General features: G+C 43.3%; 1 pseudogene; it reads right to left on the reverse strand.

Moving 5' to 3' along the window:
• Positions 1–19,840: 19,840 nt before the first annotated feature.
• On the reverse strand, positions 19,841–20,288 carry Ptma-ps2 (prothymosin alpha, pseudogene 2; annotated as a pseudogene).
• Positions 20,289–21,675: the final 1,387 nt, after the last annotated feature.

Raw genomic sequence — 21,675 nt, forward strand, 5'->3', positions numbered from 1 at the left:
TGGCTGCTTCAATGCTTCTGGGCTTTTGGCAGGTGTGCCTTGCCGTTAGCTTAATTCTCCCTGTGTTCCTTGGGTGAGTCACAATGATTGCTCCACATGTCACCCTAACCCGGTGAGTGTGTTAGGAACAGTGGCTTGTTCATCTCACAATGTAACAATCCCTTCCTAGTCACGGAGCGGTTGCAGAGGGCTATGGTAATCAGCCGTTACCGTAAGGAGTTAGGTCTAATTATAACAGCCGTGCTGCACCTGGGCTCCGGGTTCTGGGCTCGGGAACTGAAACCCAGGTTCCATCCCTACCTGCATGGTGGGGCAAGGAACTGAGCCTCATTAAACCTCACACTCCTTATTTGTAAAATGAAGGCACTTTAAAACCCATTGAGAGGATTCTAAAACCTACTGTACAGAGAATTCTGAGCCCCGTGCCAGGTTCTCAATGATGTGGATGCTGAAGATAATTTGCCTCTGCTATTTAAGCCTAGATGGCAAAGTTATATATCTAACCTGTGTACTGAGTTGCTTACCAATGAAAATTCTTATAACAAAGCACCTTTTCAAACTGATGACTTTTATTACATATATGCGCGCGCGCGCACACACACACACACACACACACACACGCACGTGCGCGGATCTTTTGTAATTTATGTATTTATTTATTTATTTTTGGTGCTAAGACTGAACCCAGGGCCTTCACTTGTTACATAAACAACTTACCATTGAGCTGAGTGTAACTCAAGCAAGCCTGGAGCTCACTATGCAATCGTGGCACTGTATTTATCATTTAGAGACTCACATTTTACCCATTTTCCCACAGAGTCAGCCTGTCTGCTGGCAATTTCACATTTTGGCTATTAGAACAGACCAGCTCTACATAATTCTGGGTTAAACAAGATATTTGTTTCTCATAGCGAAGTCTAAATAAGTAATTCAGGGTTAATATGCTGGTCCTGAAATCAAACCCCGAAATTCAGGTCCCCTTTTTCTCAGTTCCTTGCCCATCTCTGAATTTTATCTCTCTGGCTAAAAATCGCTACTCTAGCTTTTACCAGCAATTGCAATTTCCTGTCAGTAGCAGTGTGGATCGAGGTAAAAAGTTGTTTCATATCTTCTCTTTAAAAGCACCCATCTGACTTAAACCCAGAACACTGTTAAATATTGAGGGTTTTTTGTTTGTTTGTTTGTCTTGTTTTTTACAAGAGTAGTAGAGCTCCAGAGTTGAATACACAGGTGGAAGCTGTATACGGAGTCTCAGCTTCTTACAGAGAAGAACTCATCTAGTTCTTGAACTATGACTGGAGATATCAGCTCTGCACTTCAGGGTATACAAAGGCAGTATGGGATCTGATAAGGCCTTTCTTTTTTTTTTTTTTTTTTTGGTTCTTTTTTTCGGAGCTGGGGACTGAACCCAGGGCCCTGTGCTTCCTAGGTAAGCGCTCTACCACTGAGCTAAATCCCCAGCCCCAAGGCCTTTCTTTATAATATTTACAAAGTCAGTGCTTTTAAAAATCGGATGATAATACCAAGTATTGACCAATGGAAGGTAAGTCTCACCACTATCCAACCCACTTGTTTTGTTGCTGTGATCAACACCCATGAAGAAACTTAAAAGAAAAAAGGTGTGTTTGGGGTTATGTTTAAGAAGAAACAACCCATCATCCTATGGAAGGCAGGGCAGCTGCAGAGTCAGGTGACTGGTCACATTGTAGCACAAACAGGAAGCAGAAGGACAGGAAGTCGGGCTGGGCTGAGCCCCTCAAAGGAACTCAGGGAACTACTTCTCCACAGAGGCTCTATCTACTGCAAGGCCTGCTCTCACCTGGGGACCAAGTAATTAAGCAGGAACTTTGGTTTTCATTCGAACCACAACTCGTAAAAATGTGAAACAATGTAGCCACTTCATAAAGTATGTGGCATTTTCTTAAAATGTTAAAGTTACCATATAATCATAGGATTTCTTTTACCTACACACAAGAAATGAAATCTATGTTTTCTTAAAGACCTGTATATAAATGTTTATAGAAACATTATATATAATATCCCCCAAGTAGAAACAACTCCACTATTTGTTAACTGGTGAATTGATCAATTATGGTATGTCCATACAATTGAATGCTATTCCAGCAATATAAAGGAACAAAAAAACACCAGCATAAGCTTCAAATGAATGCCTCTCAAAAACATTGACAAGTGACAGATAGGCACAAACGGTCATATGGCACTTTACACTTTCACTTACATGTTGGTTTCACTTATATGAAACCAACATACACTGTAGATTTGTGGTTGACTGAGATGGGGATTTGAAATGGGGAGTTATTTAGACTGGGCACAAGGTTTCTTTATTGGAATGATAGAAATGTTCTAAGATTGGGGCTGGCAAGATGGGTCACAGGACAAACACATTTGCTTGAAGGCTTGGGGGCATGAGTTCAAGTCTTGGAACCATATAAAGGTGAAAGGAAAATATCATGAAATTGTCCTCTGACCTCCACACGTGCCCACACAAATCACACACAGAGAATAACAGTTAAAATGTTAAAGTGTTTTATGATTTATTTGTTTCATTTTATGTGCATGAATGTTTTGCCTACATGTAGGTACATGTACCACACGTGTGCTTGGTGCCTGTGGAAGTCAAAAAACAGGGTCAGATACCCTGGAACTGGAGCTATTTATTAGTGGTTCTGAGCCGCCATGTGGGCGCTAGAAAACAAACTTTAGGTCCTCTGCAAGAGCAAGAAGTGTTCTAGGCTGCTGAGCCTCTCTAGCCCCAGTAAATAACTTTCAAAATGTTCTAAGATTTGTCTGTGATAGCGGTTGTAAAATTGTAAATGACTTTTTTGGTTTCATGTGGTATATTAGATTGATTAACAGAACAATTACGTTCCAGCGACTTCAAATATTCAACACGCATTGCCTCAGTGACCATTCTATTAAAGTTCATGATATATCCGATCTCAGAGCACGGCCATATGCTGATTATTCTGCTTTAAAAAGTGGCTTTTGTTTTCTGATAAACCTACTGAAGTCACTTGGCTGCATCAGTCTCGGTCCTGCTACCACCTCAACCATTTCTTAATCCCACACAACGAATGCCATGAGATCACCAGATGTCTCATAACGTTTAGATAACGATATCTCTGACTGTGGTTCGCCTAGAAGCTTGAGACTCTCTGAGAGCTAAGGGCATGCCAGAATGAGTTGCCATAGAAATTAAGTGGTAAAAAGAACCGTGGCCCTGGCCTCTAGCATGGAGAAAGGTGAGCCAGGAGTGTAGTAGCAAAGAGAGGGAAATAGGAAGCCAAGAGGAGAGCCATCATGTTGGGCTCTGTGTGGAGAACTGACTTGATCATAAAGGGAGGAGAGTGAACCGAGTTCATAACAAAATGACCCACCTGGGTGGTCTCTTCCTGATATCCCTGACGTTTAGTTCCCTGCAGCTCTCATGAGACCAGAGTCACACCATGAAAACTGGGTTCCATTCACTCCTCACGTACCGGCCAGCAGATATTTCTTGAGCCCTCTTGCTGCCATGGGTAGGGATGCTCCAAGGAGCCCAAACTTGGTTTGTGTTGTCCTGAGGCTCATTCAAGACAAGATTCATCTAGGTATTTAAGGTTACTTTCTTCAGCCCCGATAGCTTTTGGGTAAACTATTCAGAACTCACATGAGTGTTACCCTTTGCAAACTTCTTCAAGATAAAGACAATAAATATGCCTGTGGTCATTTAAATAAGCAGTGTCCCCCATGCACACATGCATTGAATGCTTGTCTGCAGTTGTGTCACTGTTTGGGAAAGCTGTGGGACCTTTAGGAGGTGTGGCCTTGCTGAGGGCGTGGGCTTTGTTCTAGCTTCACCCTCTTGCCCTTGAGTCATATCACTGCCTTAGTTACTGTTCCGTTGTGTGAACAGACACTGTGATGAATGCAATCATGGAAGGGAACCTCTAATTGGAGGCTTGCTTAGTTCTAGGGGATTAGGAGACTTTGCTCATTAGGTCAGGGAGCAAACAATCATGATGCTGGCTGGAGCAGTAGTTAAAAGCCTTACATCCTAATTCACAGGCAGCAGGCAGAGAGACGCTGGACCTGGTGTGGGCTTTTGAAACCTTAGAGCCCACTCCCAGAGATCCACCTTCTCCGATAAGACCACAGTTCCTAATCCTTTCCAAACAGTTCTACTAACTGGGGACTGAACACATGAGTGCCTGGGAGCTATTTTCATTCAAACCACACACTCCGCAGTTTAGAATCATGGAAGTTACACCATGCTTGCTCTGAGCTTACCCTCTGGGAGCACTGACAACTTTCCCACTTGGTTCTCAGAGCTCCAGGAGGCCACAGAGAGAAGCTCTGGGATTCCACGGAGAAGTATGGGGCCATCTGTCTCCATTCTTCCTACTATCCATCATGACACCAAGCTGGTGCTAAGGCCTGTGGATCCTCCAGGCTACCTCCTGCACCGGTTCTATACCATCCGGACATCACACAGAGAACAGTCATCTAGCTAAATCCTGCCCAAATGCTTTACCCGTGAAATGGGTTTCATGAGGTCAATTAAAATAGTAATTTTATCTGTGATTGTTGTATAGCAATATATAAGTGAATCCCACAGCAGAGAAATGTTAACTCATTTAAGAAAGCAAATGTCTTAGTGTCCAAATACTGGTCCATTGTGTGAGTGTACCACATTTTTATTAGCCGTGCAGCACTTGATGGGCATTTAGACTGACCAGCAGTGGACACTGCAGCAGCAAACATCTCTACGGTGGGACAGAGAGTGTGCTGGGTATATGCTTAAGAGCAATATCGTTGGATCATGTGGTAGATGTATTTTTAGGTTTTATGACAAACCTCCACATTAATTTCCATATGCACCCACTCCCACTAGCAGTAAATAATTCCCGCACCCACGCCAGCATTTATCATCGTTTGTTTTTGTGTGATCTTAGCCATTCTGACTGGGGTGGGAAAAAAAATTCCAAAGCAGTTTTAATTTGCCCTTCTCTGATAGCTAAGGATTTTGAAAACCTTTAAAATGTCTTTCAGCCATTCATACTTCTTCTTTTGAGACCTCTCCAGTTCCATGCTCCACTTTTAAGCTGGGTTGCTTGTCTTCCTGATATTCAATTTTCTTCGTAAATTCTACACATTAACCCTCTGTCAGATATATAGTGAGCACAGATTTATGCAAGGGAATATTGCCAAGGTCCCATGGGGAGTGGCTTCCAAGGGACAGGAAATAGAACATAGTGATATGAAGATTGAAAAGAAAGAACGGAACAGAAAGGGTTAAATTGGAGTGGAAGATGGGAGGGGAGGGAGGGGTAAATAACACTAAAGCCCTTTAAAAAATCATATGGAAGCCTACCTACTGCATACTACTGCGTATTGTAACATACACACACGCACACACACATACACACGCACACACACGCACACTCATACACACGCACACACACGCACACTCATACACACGCACACACACGCACACTCATACACACGCACACACACGCACACTCATACACACGCACACATACACGCACACTCATACACACGCACACACACATACACACACATACACACACACGCACACATACACGCACACTCATACACACGCACACTCATACACACGCACACACACATACACACACATACACACACACTCGCGCACACACACATACACACACACACGCGCGCGCACACACACACACACACAGTTAAAGCTGTATCAAGTGACACTGTTCATGCTAGATACCAAAGGCAAACAAATTAAAGGCTCGGTGCCAGGAACTGGTTTCTTCTTTTGGAGTTGTTGATCAGTGCTATCTCACAGAGGCTTAAACACCACAGGGTATATTGCCAAGGACCTTGGTTACCTTCTATACTTTGATTTTAAGATCCCATGACTGAGGACACTGCATACTTTAGTCTCGGAACATGTAGTTATTTATCTGTCTGGTAATGAAGCTGCTTCATCCTCACTGGTCAGCCTTCATAGTGTTGGAAAGTGATGCACACTGTCTTATAGAAAAATAGGCACCGATCTTGCTCAGGTGTGAACCCCGCAAGCTACAAGAGTAAGAGGCAAGAAATCCCCATTGGTGCTATAGTGGCTGAACAGCCTAGGCTTACCCAAATGCTTCCTGACTGGATTCTTAAGTGCCACAAGATAAGGCCCATGCTTGGCACCATTGTTGGGACCAAGAGCTTGTGGCTAGACAAGTCATAGACTCTAGAGAAGAGCCTGCCACTGTTATTCCACTAAATGAACATAGCATTACATCGACTCCTAATGACTTATTAATATACCTGTAGAGTCTCACCTATTTCAAACCTCATCGGAGAAATTTCTCTTTGCAGTGGACAGTGATCAGCACAGATACTTGAGGATGGTCAAGGTACACAGAATAAACGACTATGGAGACTTACGTGCTAACTGGGAGATCTACGACACATCCCCAGAAGAAGAACACGGAGAGAGTAGAAGAGGCAGAGTTAGTGGATGGCTACACGGAAACGGTGTCTTCTGGACACAGCGGGACAGTTACACACATGAACTCACAGCTCTTATGACAGAATACACAAGACTTACACAAGTCCAAGCCAGACCAAGTTCCAAGATGGACGGGGGCATGGACTGTAAGCATGAATTCCCGTCCCAGATGAAGAGCTATTGGCAATCCGTAGTTGTTGGGAGAGGGAGAGACAATTGTTTTTAAAGAATATATTCCTGGTAAGTCATCTATGATCCAGCAGAAGGCCCCACACCCAAGTATATGTGGGCAACACAATTGGACTTGATAGGTATTAAAAAAAAATAGGGCACAAAGTTGGATGGATAGGGAAGGGGGAGTGGTTCTGAGAGGAGGTGGGGGAGGGAGTAATAGTCTCAAATTTGTAGAGGTAATAAACATTAATAAAGGAAGAAACATAGCAAAAGAAAGTATTAGATATATAATCTATATATTCCCCACATGTTATGGATGTAAATATCCAGTCTTGCTAACTCAGCAGCAGAAAACTGTCATCCGTATGAGAGCAATGTTGTATAACCTCTCTGGAAGGCAATTTGGCAATATGCAATCAAGTAGAAAACACACAGACATGATCCAGAAATGTCATGCGTACGTGTTCCTCCTTAGGAGAATCCAAGAAGGGCACGATAGTCTAGATGTGAAGACGTTTCCCTTCATGTCTATAAAACAGAGAAAACTGTTGACCTAGTGCTCACTAATCAGGACTGCTGATGTGTCCCTCCAGTGACCCACAGCTGTTAGAGGAGAAGCCTGGACAACATCAGCCACCTTGGTCAGAGATCCTGAGATCCTCTCCTCCTTCCCCGGAGTCTTTCTCTCTCTCTGTGTGTTTGTCTTCCTCTTTTCATGTTCTACTTTCATAAAGGAATAAAGATAGAATATTTAAATTTTTTTAAAACCCACAAAGATACAGTATTTAAAAGGAGCACTCAGCCTAACTGAAGTTCCATTTTTGGGTCTGAGTGACAAGAGCTCCCTGGCTTGTCCTCTCCGAATGTGTGCTGCTTCCTCGTGGGACCGCACAAGAGCAGTGATTTTGCAGCCACTAGAATTCACATGGTAAGGATCCAGTGTCCTAGACGTTTGCCTCTCAAATTATAAATACCTCTCTACCTTCAAAGAGCTGTGTTTATGGAAATGTTATCTATGGTTGAACTTCATAAACAGACCAATTACATAGTGCCTAGGCGACCCTGGATTTAACAGTATAATATGAAGAGCCTTTTCTTCACCAGCAGTTGAATCTATGTTATGCGTTACCCCGAGTCTCCACTGTCTTACCTCTGGCTCCTTGATTTGCTTTGTCTTAGGGAGGGTACCAGGTCATGGTTGTCTCTTACCTCTGCCTTATGTACTTGTTTCTTTGTGTTATTCATTAAATGGTACCAAGTAGGGAGACACTAGGCATAGCCAAGACATTGTCACGCCCAGACCAGAAGTCTCCAGACTTCCAAGTATGTCAATATCGTCTTCAAATCTTTCTTCCTACAGATGAGCAGGTAGTCATGGCAACAGCTGCGTGTTGGTGTTAATAAGAAGTCTTACAAGGAGGAAAAATCTTTTAATGTAAAGGTAGGACTGTGTCTTATTTATTTAAACCTGTTGTTCATTCCATTATTAAATGAGTTTCTTTCTCAAGCTGCCTTCAGAGCAGGGTGACAATACCTGTTTTTAAAAACTAACTGGGGTATTAGGAATGGGAGGGAAGAGCAACTCCACGTCTCCCTCTACCTTCTTCTGGCTCTGTGCCTGGGGCTTGAACTGGCCTGAGGGGATGAAAGTCCATCACTGAGAGGCCACGGAGATGCTAACACAGGGGTTCACTTCATGTGTTTGCATGTGTTACATGCCACCATGCTAAAACACGTAAGCCCATACCTGCCTCCCTAGTTGCTATGGATTCCAAAAGAAATAAGGAAATGTTATTTGATAAGAGAAAATTGATTTATTCACAACTTCGCCAGAAGTGGGCAGTTATAGTTACGTAGGTTGTGCCTTTCAGTGTTCCCTATTGCTCTATGATGTTCTCTGAAGTGTGTATATCAGTTTTAAAACAAGTTAATATTACAAAAAAAGAATCTAGGAGGCCACTGAACATGAGCACTTGAGCTCTGGTTGAAACCAGGTGATGGAGAGCAATGAAAGGGGGACATAAGATGCCTGTCCACAGGCTACCCCTGAGGAGGCAGGGCTGTGCCAAGGTAGCTATACAGAGGTTGACAGGGTGATTGCAGCAATCCTATTGGGACTTTCAAGCTTTTGGATGGCAATCAATACAGAAAGGACATCAACAGGCCTTACAAGACAAACGAGAGGAAGCACTTATTGACCCGGAGACCCACCGATTAGCTAAAGCACAAACGCGCTACAAATTGTTGCAGGTTACGGAGGCCGTGAGTCCATTCACACAGCCACCACAGAATGACACCGGAAGCTGGCCACTCTGACTTTAGGGTCCCAACGCTGTGGAAGCTGCATAAGGAGTTGAAGATATGAGCGGCAACACATTCTGAGACGGCTTGGTCACAGGGATGCAGGCGATGAACTCCTAGGACTCAGGCATCCACTGAACGCTCTTAAATTAGGCTGGGCGGCGGTGGCTCACGCCTTTAATCCCAACACTTGGGAGGCAGAGGCAGGCAGATTTCGGAGTTCAAGGTCTACAGAGTGAGTTCCAGGACAGCCAGCTACACAGAAAAACCTTGTCTCAAAAAACAAAATGAGAGAAAGAAGAGTCTAAATTACAGGCTTTGCATCCTAAGCCCTCTCCCTCATTTCTTTTGTACTTGGGGAAATACTATTTTCACTTTTTCCTGATTTCCTTGTTTCTCAGTCTGTGTGCTTTACAGTTTTAATGGAAATTGTTTCCTTGGTTCCTTATGTTCTTAGGCAACTACTAGTGTGTTTAAAACAAAAGATGTAGGGAATCCTTGTATTTAAAACCTTGTGTTAACTGGGTAATTATGGATGTGCTCTTTAGGCAAAGGTGATTTGTTATATGTATAATATATTATATATACTATATATACCATGCCAATGGACTTCAAGGAGAATTCTTCTGGAACACTTATTTGAAACACTCCTTTTTACTTATATTTTTCTATTTCTTGTTTGTTTGGAAACATAGTTTCACATATCCCTACCAGCTTTGAACTCCTGATCCAAGACCTACCTCCCAGGCGTTGGCGTTCCAACCATGTGCCACCATGCCTGTCTAATGTCATGATTTGTCCTTATTGCAAAACTCTACTCTAGACGTCTAAGTGCTAGCCATTATATAAATTGGACATCTTAAAAATCCTACTTTAAGGGGTTGGGGATTTAGCTCAGTGGTAGAGCGCTTACCTAGGAAGCGCAAGGCCCTGGGTTCGGTCCCCAGCTCCGGGAAAAAAAAAATCCTACTTTAAAGTTTAAATATGGTCAATTGGTAGCTCCCATTCATTAACAAACAAAAGTCATTCTTTATATTATATGTGATCTATTTTATACATAGGCTCAATATACACTTGTAAGTCATATTTCATTTCTATGTATGGAAATAATTGACTTAAGAATTATCTTATTGAACTTAAAATTGTATGAGAAAAACATATTACCTTCTGAATCATTATCTTAGGGCCTTTGTGGTTATTTAGGGGAGTCCTCTAAGCATATATCTGCCTTAGTAGAGATTAGGAGTTTGTGCTCCAGGAGTAAATACTTTGGTTTGTGTGTGTGTGTGTGTGTGTGTGTGTGTGTGTGTGTGTGTGTGTGTGTGTGAGTGTGTGTGTGTGTGTGTGTGTGTGTGTGTGTATGCAGTGAACAACTTCTACTTTAGTTTGACAAGAAAGAACTGGAATCTCACTCGATGCCTCATCAGTTCTGTTTCTTTTTTCATGCAGAAGAAAGATTATTAAAAACAGCAATGACAGTAATAATAAAGTATGAGCTGAGCCAAGGTTTAACATGCAGAAAAGGCTTACCTTAGCCATTGGACGTGGCATATTCAGAAAGATAAAAACCCAGGTATGTTATTGTGAAGTGTGCTTTGTTCTGAGGAGGCATTCTTTTCTTGCAACATAATAAAAATTATTAATAGCAACTGACAGCTGCTAAGAAGTTTTTGGAATCAGTGAGTTCTTCCATTGTTTCTAACACTGACTTTCTTTTGGAACTGCAGGACTTTGGGTAGATAAGGAGTCGAACAGCAAAACGTTGAAAACATTGTAAGAAGAATAGAAATGACAAAATCTCAGTGAGAGAGCCCACATCCCTAAAAGAATTAAAAGGATCAAACTGGATGTATTCAAAAGAAGCGTCTTTATGTTGCAGTCACAGCAGGAGCCCAGGCTCTGGACAGGCAAGTCAGCTGCCAGCATGGACATTCTGAGGGTAGAGGGACAGCAAAACTCTGCACACTTCCAAGTTTAAAAAACAAACAAACAAACAAACAAATTAAATAAATAAACAGGGTATAGCTATGCAGTCGAGGATTATCGGCGCACATCACAGAGCCTCCAATTCAAACTTCAGTGATTCGACGATCAACAATGACACGATCATTCCTCTTTTTTCCTTCTTTGGTATGAAGCCCATTTCCCTTTTGCATGCTACTGCTTTTACAGAGCACGGAGGCTTCTACAGGATAATGTGTGAGTACTGGTTATCAGGTTATGAAGATGTGGAACCACATGGTTTCCCCTAGTTCTTCTGAATTCTTCTGTGTTATCTCCCACTGCTCTTGGGAACTTGTCAAATCCACTAATTACACAGGGACTAAAAAAGTGGTTGCAGTCACTCTTCCATATGTACATACATGCACATACGTAAAAATTTGAAGGAAATATATTTTAATACATAAGTGAGTAAAACTTTTTTTTCAGTTTTTCTTTTCTTTTTTGAAAAAACATTTATTTATTATTTATTTATTTATTTTTTTCGGAGCTGGGGATCGAACCCAGGGCCTTGCACTTGCTAGGCAAGCGCTCTACCACTGAGCTAAATCCCCAACCCTTTTTTTTTTTTCTAAACTTTTTGAGATTTATTTATTTAATGTATGTGAGTACACTGTAGCTGCCTTCAGACACACCAGAAGAGGGCACCAGATTTCATTACAGATGGTTGTGAGGCACCATGTGGTTGCTGGGAATTGAACTCAGGACCTCTGGAAGAGCAGTCAGTGCTCTTAACCACTAAGCCATCTCTCCAGCCCTATTTATTATTTATTTATTTAATATATGTGCGAGTATACCGTCCCTGTGTTCTTTTTTTTTTTTTTCAGGGCAATTGTTTTTATTTTTTATTTTTTCTTCCATTTTTATTAAATTGGGTATTTCTTATTTACATTTCAAATGTTATTCTCTTTCCCGGTTTCCTGTCCATCAGCCCCCAACCCCTCCCCCTCCCCTTCTATATGGGTGCTCCCCTCCCCATCCTACCCCCATTACCGCCCGCCCCCCAATAATCCCCTACACTGGGGGTTCAGCCTTGGCAGGACCAAGGGCTTCCCCTTCCACTGGAGTAAAACTGTTTTAAAATAGAGGACTAAGCTATGCTTCTTCTAATGACGTCAGCCTTAAGCCTAAAGCTCCGTACCTTAGAAATTAATGTAACATATTTTAAAAATTAAAATTTTATTTATTCATTTACTTATTTTTATTTATTTATCCATTTTGGTTGTGCATATGTTGTGCATGCACTTGTGCATGGCAAGGGTGGGAAGTCAGAGGGCAACCCACAGGAGTTGGGTCTCTCCCTCCACTGTGTGTGTCCCAGGGATTGGACTCAGGTCATCAGGCTTAGCAGCAAGTACCTTTACCTGCTGAACTGTCAGACTGGCCCTAAACTTAGCGTATTTTAAAAATAGTTGTCATAGGAGTTCTCAGAGGTACCCTCAAACAAGACAGGGCACTGCCATTGAACTTGGCGGCCCACCATAACTTGATAGTAAGACTATTGCTGAAGACACTGTATGGTTTGGATGCACTAGATTTGGAGAAATGAAGCTAATACCTACCTAGAAGCTTCCTGTCTTCTGGCTAGCTTTCGGGGTGTCATGTAGGTTGCTGGTGGTGGGTGGAAGCCATCACAAGCTTTATCAAGCTATAAACCCTGAGGGCTACAATGCTCATGGGTGCAATAGTATTTCAAATGTTTCCTACTTTCTAACTGAATTTAAGACTCACTCCATTGAAGAAACTCATGCCTAGCTCTGTAAATCTGGTCAAGAACCTGTGACTGGGGAGCGCATAGGCCCCAGAGGGTGAACCTACTACAATTATTTTGCTCACGGGACACACTATCAAACTGCTCTCATCAATGTCTTTATGCAGCAGGTGGCAGTTTATATAGACTCACAGCCTGCGAAGAATAAATGTCTTTGGAGTGTTCAGACTCAAATAGGAAATGTATACAATACTCTGTCCCTCAGAGGTTCAGGGCATAGCTCAGAAGAAGTGAGAGAAAGACTATGAGAGCCAGAGGTAGGGGAGTATCACAGCAAAAAGATGTCTTCCGGACATGACAGATCAGTTACACTCATGATCTCACAGCAGCTGTGATGTCTGCACAAGATCTGTACAAGCTTAAGCCAGTCAGCATTCCAGCATGGATGGGGGAGGGGCACACAAGCCCCCACCCCTAGATGAAGAGCTGCAGACGTTTGATGGATGCTATGAGAGAGGCAATTTCTTCTGAGGTGTTACCCCCGTAGGCTGACTACTTCAGTGGATAGCCCCACACACATGCAGGTATTGGCAGCACTAATTGGACTCAGTGAGTTATTAAAAAAAAAAACAAGAAGAAATAGAAGACGGAGAAGGAGGGGGAAAGGACATTAAGTTGGAGGATGGTGAAAGGGGGGATTCTGCAGAAGTTAGGGGAGAGCGGGAAGGATACAAACAGAATACATTGTATTCATGCGTGCAACTCTCAAAGAATACATTCTAAAAGTGAAGGAAAGAACCCAAGTTAGCAGCAAGGCAAACGGGTGGGTGCTGGGCTGTGTGCTTGCAAGTGGAGAGTCATCACAAGGACAAGGTCCTGCCAACACAGCAAAGTCCTGCTGCTGCTGCTTCTGCTGCTGCTGCTCTGGGTGCCAATCAGCAGGGCTACTGGGCCGGCCTCCCAGCAAAGGCCTTTCTGAGAAGGCGTCTTTAACTCTCCACCTGTGTCCCAGCAGACTAACAACCAAACCTCAGAGGACAGCAGAAATGACAGAAAGGGCCAAGTCATATGAGGAAAGCAACGAATGAAGCTGAAGGAAGAAATGTGAAGCATTTGGGGCTACCTGCCCTTCACTGACTTTGGAGTCTGTCATTATCTTGCTCTCAGGGCTTCTGAAATGTTCTCTCAGTAATTCAGAGACTACTGAAATATCAGAGTAGTTCTGAAAGGGTCACCGTGAGCTCTTTACAAAGTGATTCTTTCAAGAAAGTATTATAGAGAATGATTCCGCTGTGTGTCTGTAAACTGTTTACTTATCCATTTATCAATTGAAAAAAAACCCCGGTCATTTCTGTTAATATAAATATTTGTAAATTAGTTCCTGCATGGACACGTCCCCCTGTTGGTTATGGTTTGGATGCAGTCTGCCACCCACGGGTTCATGTGATGGGATGATGGTGAGAGGTGGCCAGAAGCCCTTAGAAGGAGGGGACTGGAGAAGGGCAATTAAGTCATCAAAGGAACTGCAGCTCATTGCAAACAAATTTCTGACTTTCTCTCTCTCTCTGGCTTTCCCTTTCCCTTGCACTCTCATCATGAAGCCATTTAACCATGCTGGCAACTGCCACGACAGGATGTAGATTAAGCCAATGCCAGCACCATGCCACTTAGATGTCAGCTTCCCAAACTATGAGGGATAAACCTCCTTCTTGAGTAAAAGATGCATTTATTTAATTGTGTGTATGTATGTGTGCCTGTGTGACTTTGTGTGTACTATGTGCATACTTAGTGTCCACAGAGGCCAGAGCGTATCAGCTTCCCTAGAACTGGAGTTACAGGTGATTATGAGTCACCTGATATAGATGCTGGAACTGAACCCAGATCCTCTGCCTGAGCAGCAAGTGCTCTTAACTGCTGAGCCATGCCTTCAGCCTCTAAATCTCCTTTACTAATTACCCACCCAGTCTGAGGTATTTTTCTTATAGCAACAGAAAACTGGTGAATACAATCTCTCTTGGGTAAATATCTAGAAGTGGGGTTTCTGTGTCATATATGCTTGCCTTAAGTTTTCTGATGCATGTGTATTTACGTGTGCTTGTCTGTCTGTACATGCGTCCTGTAAGTGTAGGTTCCCTCAGAGGAACCAAACCCCTGTCCTCTGAGAGTGCTCTGAATTTGCTGGGCCATTTCTCCAGCACCATCTCTACTTTTTAATAAGTGTCAATGTTAGCATTTTGTCTAAGCTCCACCCCACAGTTACCTGGCAACAGCCAGGTGTTCCTGACCCACTGTAAAAGGGGCTGCTTGCCCCCTCTGCGCTCTCCAGCTCTTGCCATTTTGCTCCTGCTCTGTCCCCTCTTGCTTCCCTTCCTCTCCCCCATCCCCTTCCCCCCTCTCTCCATGTGCTCATGGATGGCCTCTACTTCTCTGCTCTCTCTTTTTGCCTTTCTCTGCCTCTCCTACCCTCTCAATTCCCCTCCTCGTACTCTGAATAGAATATTCTGTAACTATACCATCATGTGGGGGGAGGGGTGCCTCGGCATGGGCCCGCTGAGGAACGCCCTTCCCCATACCTCACCACACTCCCTTTATCATTAAAAAACACATCAGTCAGCCCATTGTCTAAAGTAGGTATAGCACTGTGCATGCCTATAGTCATGTCACAAGCTCTTGACCGACTTCCCTCTTGTAGACGGAGCCTTCTATGTAATTAGAAAGTGGTTGGTGATCTCCATAAGAGTTATGCCACTACTATGTTATGACGTAAGTGGACATATATTATGACGTTATTATACACCACAGGATCTGCAGATGGCAATCCTCCTGCTCTAGGTTCCCCAGAACTGAAATTACAGGCTTGCACCACCACATCCCACTTATTTATGACTTTTAAAGTAGGGGTGCTGGAGAACTGAGCTCGGGTCCATACAGCCAGCACTGTACTGCTGAGCTATCTTCTCAGGCCCCCAAATCATGTTTTAAATCCACATACACACAGCTTATTTCATGCTAATATAAGTTTTCAACTGTTCTTTTCTTAAATTTATTTATAACCAAAAATATCTGTGAACTACCTTATTTTTTATAGTTTAACTATACATTGTCTAGCATTTTTTTTTACATCATCTACTGGGCAGTGATTTCTAATATGTAATCAATTAGTTATGTATGTGTGTACATATATATATATATGTATTTTATAATACAAATGTATGTATGTATATATTCCCAACTATATAATTAACTAATAGTGAACAATGTACACTCTTTTCATCTTAATTTTCTTACTTAAAATAGATCTTAGAAATTAAATCATAGTTTATAAAGAAATCCCCATCCTCTGTCTCAGTGCAGCATACCTATTGGATGGGCGTACCAGTCACCAGCAGACAGATGTGTAGCTCATTCCCACACTTGGCTGCTTCACCGTGGTGTGATGAGGGGTCTTGCTTACGCATCATTCCATGCTTTCAGTTAATGTTTGGACTAGACACTTGCAAGAAGTCCTGGGTTAAAGAGTACAGGCAGATACCATGGAGGCTTTTGCTAAACTCTACTCCACAGGGCTTGGACCAACGTTCCTTCCTGACAGCTAGTATGTGAGAGGGACCATCCCCCAGGCCTCAGCATCAGAGTGTGGCCAGATGTTTGTCAAAGACACAATGTATTTGATTTTGTATTACGCAGGATACAGAGCATCTTTTCACCCCAGGTCCCCATCTCTTTCCTTTCTCTGGGATGAGTTCATGACTATTGTTCTAAGACTTAGTTTTACCATTTTATGAGTTTTAGAAACTTTTACTACTTTAAGGCTATTTACATTTTTTATGTAGTGTAAACTGGAAAGATCTCGCCAGTCTTCGCCATCATTTCAAGTTGTGCCCACACCCTGCGGTACCCTGGGATTCTTTCTGCATTCAACGTGGGTTTTTCACCTTTGCTGTCAAGACAGCTGAGGGTGGTCCAACAGTTCTGCTTTGTCATACCTTCCATTTTCCTATGGCTACGTTTAACACTTTCTATTTTGATTTTATCCTCTGCACCACGATGTATCTAAACATGTATTTCTCCTTTTTTCTTTTTTTTTTTAATTTTTTTTTTATTAACTTGAGTATTTCTTATATACATTTCGAGTGTTATTCCCTTTCCCGGTTTCCGGGCAAACATCCCCCTCCCCCCTCCCCTTCCTTATGGGTGTTCCCCTCCCAACCCTCCCCCCATTGCCGCCCTCCCCCCATAGACTAGTTCACTGGGGGTTCAGTCTTAGCAGGACCCAGGGCTTCCCCTTCCACTGGTGCTCTTACTAGGATATTCATTGCTACCTATGGGGTCAGAGTCCAGGGTCAGTCCATGTATAGTCTTTAGGTAGTGGCTTAGTCCCTGGAAGCTCTGGTTGCTTGGCATTGTTGTACTTTTGGGGTCTCAAGCCCCTTCAAGCTCTTCCAGTTCTTTCTCTGATTCCTTCAATAGGGGACCTATTCTCAGTTCAGTGGTTTGCTGCTGGCATTCGCCTCTGTATTTGCTGTATTCTGGCTGTGTCTCTCAGGAGCGATCTACATCCGGCTCCTGTCGGTCTGCACTTCTTTGCTTCATCCATCTTGTCTAATTGGGTGGCTGTATATGTATGGGCCACATGTGGGGCAGGCTCTGAATGGGTGTTCCTTCAGTCTCTGTTTTAATCTTTGCCTCTCCCTTCCCTGCCAGGGGTATTCTTTTTCCTCATTTAAAGAAGGAGTGAAGCATTCACATTTTGATCATCCGTCTTGAGTTTCGTTTGTTCTAGGGATCTAGGGTAATTCAAGCATTTGGGCTAATAGCCACTTATCAATGAGTGCATACCATGTATGTCTTTCTGTGATTGGGTTAGCTCACTCAGGATGATATTTTCCAGTTCCAACCATTTGCCTACGAATTTCATAAACTCGTTGTTTTTGATAACTGAGTAATATTCCATTGTGTAGATGTACCACATTTTCTGTATCCATTCCTCTGTTGAAGGGCATCTGGGTTCTTTCGTATTTCTCCTTTTTAAAAATCCAGTTTAGCTCCACTTGACCCCTTTGGACTTGGTGAATAACAAAAATTAATATTTTTTTTGTTCAGCTCCAAGAAATTCTTTGAGGTTGTCTTTTCAAATGTCGCCTGCAGTTAGTGTCTCATCTCTTTTCATCCATTAGCCCCAGGTAGATGAATGTTAAGTCTTCTCACTTGACCCTCTGCTTCTTAATCCACATTTCCTATTATTTGTAAAGTTCTTCAGGTTTTGTTCTATGTTTCCTTCTGATCCAGCTTCCAGCTCACAAACTTGTGTCCAGCGGCATGGAACCTATTCATTTTGAAATGTGTTTACACTATTTTTCAACTCTATAATTTCTGATTCGCTCTTCGCCAGTTTGCACTGTCCATTCTTAGGATTTGGGCAACATATTTATGACAAGCTGTAACAGAGCTGATCCCTCCAGACTGAATGTGGTCATGGGCTTTCCTGAAGCACAGCAGCTATGGTGACCACATGAGTCCCTCAGGAGACCAGCCCTATCGACATTCTCTCATGGAGTAGTCGTGGGACTCAAGAACTCTCATCCGCACAGGCCCCTCTCCTCCTCAAGATCCAATCACCCCTATAGAAAGAGAATATCTGTGAGGTACCACCATAAAAAAGAGTAGACAAAGTAGACCTACTCTGAGTCAGAGCTGCTCTGAAGTTGTCTAGGATCTTTCCAGTAGCGTTGCTGCCTGTGAGCATCTATGTCCCTGTAGGTAAAACCCACTGGTCCACTAAACTGGATGGAATCCTTCCTTTGGTCTTTGTCAGTGTCCTCTCTTTGTAAGATCACTACACCTTTTTAAATGTCTCCCCAGGAAAAGACACACCGTACAAGCATATCAATATTAGCGATTAATAGCATTTGTTTGCTATTGCTAATATCTGTATTACTAATTGTCCTAGGATTCCATTCTTTCTTTATGTGGATGAGTGTCAATGTCCCCTATATACATGCAGGTGCTTACAGGGACCAGAAGAGGGTCTCTTAGAACTGAAGTTCTAGGAAGTCGTGACCTGCCAACAAAATATGGGTTCTGGAAACCAAACTTAGGTCTTCTGGAAGAGCAGTGTATTGGTCAATGTTCTTTAAAGGAACAGAAATGGTTATATATCTAGACTTATTAGAGCGGCTTCCAGGCTGTGGTCCAGGTAGTCCAACAATGGCTGTCTCCCTACGGAAAGGCCAAGAATCCTGTAGTTGTTCAGTTCACAAGACTGAATATTTCAGCAGTCCCAATCTAGTGCTAGAGGGCCGGGGGCTTCCTATTAGAATCCTAACAGAGCTGTCGTTCTTTGGTCTGCATTGGAATCCCAGTGAATTAGGTTCTAATGCTGCCGAAGGAATGCTTTAACAACAAGGGTGGGAGTAAGAAGCAGGCAAGAAGCAAACTCTCCTCCCCTCCTTTTTTTTTTTTTAAACATAGAACAACTCAGCAAAATAAAATTCCAGTTTATTGTTGGACATTGTTTCACACATGCATCAAACAGGCCAAATAAATAAATAAATAGCAATTTCATAGACCAAAAAAAGGGAAAAAAGTCTTTTCATCTTTGATTTTTTTAACCATCTCATACAAACCAACTACTTATAGTACAGCTAGGTACATACACAAAAAAAAGCTACTGGAATGCTCAGAATAAGATTGTCTTTTTGTCGTTGTTTTTGGTTTTTTTACAAGGTTTTTTTTCTCCTTTGAGAGTACAATGAACATGGTCACCACAAGTACAGTCTGAAGTAGGACAGAAAACGCTCTGAAGGCTGGTTTGGTCACCCATTACCATTAAAAATGGCTGACCCCTAACAATATGTACAAAAATATAAAATGTAAATACAAAATACAAACAAATTTTCCTTTTAACGTGTTTTTAAGAAAAAAAAAGCAGGGCCTGGGAAGTTCTGGTTCTTTTCTCCTCCCATGTTGCCAATTCATGTGGTGGTTTTGGTGGGGTGGTGGAGAGCGCGTGTCACCTGTGGGTGGCATTGCCCGCAGTGGGTGGGCCAGGCCTGCTTCTCTACGCGAAGGTGACCCCGTTTAAATTCTGAGACGAGAAGTGGAGGGTGAATAGGTCACGGTGCGTAAGGTTAGCTTTTCCGTTTGCTGTCTGGTCATCCTCATCAGTCTTCTGCTTCTTGGTGTCAACATCATCACCCTCATCATCCTCAGCTACCGGCTTGCCCGCAGGAGCCTCAGCTTCCTCATCTTCATCTCCATCCTCTTCCTCACCATCACCTTCCTCCTCCTCCTCCTCCCCACCTTCTTCCTCTTCTTCATCTACCTTTGTCAGCCTCCTGCTCCCCATTTTCCTCATTTTGAGCGTTCCCATTGGCAGGCGCACGTCTTCCATTCTCTGCCTCCTCCCCAGCTTCCTTCTCCTTCAAGTCCTTGGTGGTGATCTCGGAGCTGCTGTCCACTGCCGCGTCCGACATGGTGGGGCACGCCGGTGGTCCGATGCTACGAGTAAGGAATTAGTCGAGTTTCGAGGACTCTGGCGAAAGAGCTGCCGGGGAGTCCGCGTTGGAGGAGACGGTGGGTGGCAGTGGGTGGCGAAGGTGGCTGCAGTGAGCGCAGAGCATGACCCGGGGAACAATGCAAAGATGGCTTTTCGGAGCAGCCAGTGGGGGCGACATCTCCCTTCTTTCATCTTACAAGGGCTTCCACCAGAATGTGGGGCCTAGGTTTAGTGTCCTTCTTCCCGCCTCAAATGATCTAATATAGAAAATTCTTCCCAGACATGCCCATCTGCTGGAATTTTAGTTGATTCCAGCTATAGTCAAGTTGACAACAAAGATGAGGCAGTAAGTACTCTAACCACCGAGCCACATCTCCAGCCCTGCATTACTGCTTTCGTTGATTACTGTCTTGCTCGGTTCTGTTAGGGTCCATGAATCACTGAAGAATGAAACTCCTGTCTCAAATCGTATGAAAAAGCAAAGAGTGTTTATTTCTGCATTCAGGGGCCCAATGCCACCGGGATGGAAGGACCCTGACTGAATTTGCAGATTCTGTTTCAAAGCTAAAAGGAGGGACATTGGGGAGGCGCAGGTGATCTGTATCTTGATAGCTGGGTGCTATCTCTGGGGGCCTGGGTGATGCTATGACTCAGACTAACTACTCTTGCTTCATGCCAAGGAAGGGTAGCCCTGTAGCTCTTGGCCTCTTGGCCACAAGCTTGGCTAACTGTCCTTTCACAAGCTGGGGGCATACAAGCCTGCGGTTGTTCAGTAAGTGACTTGCCCAGTTCTGGGAAGTAGAAACTCAGGTCTGGTCTCCTGAACTGCTAGTTTGCAGCCTGTCATGGAGTCGACCTGTCCAGGGCCAATCCACTCCTTTCAGTTCTTCTGGCTTGACATGTCTTCATTCTTCATTTTGCTTTATAAATCTCCCATTATGTCAAATTAGTATTTCAAGTCTGTTTTTTAGAGGAAATCCAAAACAATGCAATTTTCTGCCACAACTGCTTTTCATTTCCTTGCCCCCGAACACTTCTGAGTATGTTATCAGCCTGGAACAATAAAATAAACCCATACCCCATGTTTCTGGGTCATTATCTTTATTTCAAGCCAGAGAGAAGGGTATCGCGTCAGGATCCCTGTCTTCAGAGGGATGAACGCCAAGCCCCAAACCTTCAGCAGCTGAGTCCTCAGAAGCTTCACTCTGTGTCTCAGCTGCATCCCGTGAGCTGCCAAAGAGCCTCGGAGCCAAAATGGCGGCGCCTGCGGTTTCAGAAGCCTCAACAGTGGCTTCCCAGATCACCGTGGGCACTGCTTCAGGGCTGCTTTTTAGCCATCAGCAAATCCTGCTTTCTGAAAGTGTTCTGGTCTATTTCTTTGAACTCTAATTATTTCCTTGTTCCAATTGCTTCCCATATTGTTAGGTATTATGGTTTGAATGCCAAATGCTCCCCACAGGCCCATGTGTTTGAACACTCGGTCTTCAGGCA

Source organism: Rattus norvegicus, chromosome 5, assembly GCF_036323735.1.
Source record: "Rattus norvegicus strain BN/NHsdMcwi chromosome 5, GRCr8, whole genome shotgun sequence".
NCBI classification, from domain to species: Eukaryota; Metazoa; Chordata; class Mammalia; order Rodentia; family Muridae; genus Rattus; species Rattus norvegicus.